The 1,888-nt window shown below is 39.5% G+C and overlaps 1 protein-coding gene across 2 annotated transcripts in view; it reads left to right on the forward strand.

Moving 5' to 3' along the window:
- The first annotated feature begins 1,027 nt into the window (after positions 1 to 1,027).
- LOC136829368 (uncharacterized) overlaps positions 1,028 to 1,888 on the forward strand; it is a 489,602-nt gene continuing 488,741 nt past the window's right edge. For both annotated transcript variants that reach the window (XR_010850369.1, XM_067087816.1), the window contains exon 1: positions 1,028 to 1,128. The gene's annotated coding sequence lies outside the window, so the exon portion shown is untranslated. The remainder of the gene's footprint in view (positions 1,129 to 1,888) is intronic.

A 1,888-nucleotide genomic window follows, 5' to 3' on the forward strand; every position in this document is an offset into this window, starting at 1 on the left:
AAAAAATGACTAAATGTCAACTTACCCCAACTCTTCCTCCCACCCAGGCATGTGACAGGTAGATCAGTTATCATCATCAGTAGTTTTCGAACTGTCATTCGCAGTTGTTGATCCTTCTACCGAAGTGTTTCGCAAACCGGCTGTGCTCTTACTTGATTGTGCATGTATCATGAATGTGTAACATGTCTGAGAAGCGTGCCATCCATGATATAGTCCGTGCAACTGAATGTTATAAGGTGGGGCTGAAAACAAGTGAAATTATTAAGCAAAATGGCATAGGTGAGAGAGGCGGCCTTGCCAAGTTCATGGCGTCCGGCCGGGGTGGGGGTGTCCGCCCTGCTCTTGGTCTTGGGGCCCCCGTAGGCTTTCTCCTCGCGCTCTCATGCTCAGGAAACGGCACATAGACGTCCAGCCTTGACTATTGCAAGTAAATTAAAAGTATAACATTCAACTGCTTGGCCACGTTACTATCCACACGTTCCATCCAGACTCCAAAGCAAGGGAAGGATGGGGGAGGCTACATTTCACGGGTGTGAGGAGGGGAAAATAGAGTGGAAAGTGCCTCATAGTGATAATCTTTGGCCTAAACATGTTGCAACTCACGGTCAAGTTCTCCCAGTATGTTAAGGTGTTGGGGCTGGTTTTTGGTGTGGGGGATTTAGTGTTTCTTTCGAATTCTTCCCAAGAGCGAGAACGTCAACAGAGATTTTACCTGACGCTGTTAGGCGGCATTTTGGAATCTTCGTTTTGAGAAATCGGGGGACATCCATGCTGCTGTGGGACGGTGCTAGGTGCCACGCCGCCGGTTACGTCACTGACTCACTCTCACTCTCGCCAATTATTACGTCACTGATTGGCTAAACGATTACCAAATTGACTATAATAAGTCTTGGCCAGGCAGTTCCCCTGATTTGTCCCCAGTAAAAAAAAAACTTTGGGTAGCGATCAAGTCTTGTTGAAGGGGAAGAGGGCAAGACAACGCTCGATAAACTCCAGACCGCCATGCACTCGAGCTGGGAAAGCTTTGAACACACCCCTTTTTGCGGAATTTGGCGAATTCTATCCCCTATAGGTTGAAGGTGGCGCTGAAACGAAGGGAAGGCCTGCGAAGCATTACGAGATGCAGGGGTGAGTGTTACAATTAACCTTTTATTTCTTACGCTTTCCATTGTTGCCTTGTTAGACCAACTCACCTGAGAAAATGATCGTATTTAAATGTGGCCACAATTTGCGTGTATATATATATATATGTATATATATATATATATATATATATATATATATATATATATATATATATATATATATATATATATATATATATATATATATATATATATAATGTATGTTTTTTTAGATGCAGGGTGTTACAAATAAAAATTTTCTTTTCATTGTTACTTACGCTTGCCATTGTTTCTTTGTTAGACGATCTCAACTGAAAAGATGATCGTTTTTAAATATGGCCACAGTTTACATATATACATCAAGTTATTTGTAATTCACCCATGCATCTACTAATATATATATATATATATATATATATATATATATATATATATATATATATATATTATTGGTATTAGTATGGCTGTTTGTAATAACATACATTACCTCTAAGTTAATCGGTCATCCAACGAACATAATTCAAGAATATTACGACAAGATTATCACTTACCAGTAGTGGAATAAGTAAGTGATGATCTTCCCCTTAAATTTCATATTCTGGACGTTTTCACCGTAGCAGAGCAGTGGTTACGAAATCCTTTGCTGTATTACGATTCAGATAGTCATTTCTCTATTGTAAGACACAAATCATATAGGCTAGTTGTTATTATTAATAATAATATTCCTCTAAGACATCCTGACATCAGAGAATGAACAGGTATTC

The sequence above is a fragment of the Macrobrachium rosenbergii genome, chromosome 44 (genome assembly GCF_040412425.1).
Source record: "Macrobrachium rosenbergii isolate ZJJX-2024 chromosome 44, ASM4041242v1, whole genome shotgun sequence".
NCBI classification, from domain to species: domain Eukaryota; kingdom Metazoa; phylum Arthropoda; class Malacostraca; order Decapoda; family Palaemonidae; genus Macrobrachium; species Macrobrachium rosenbergii.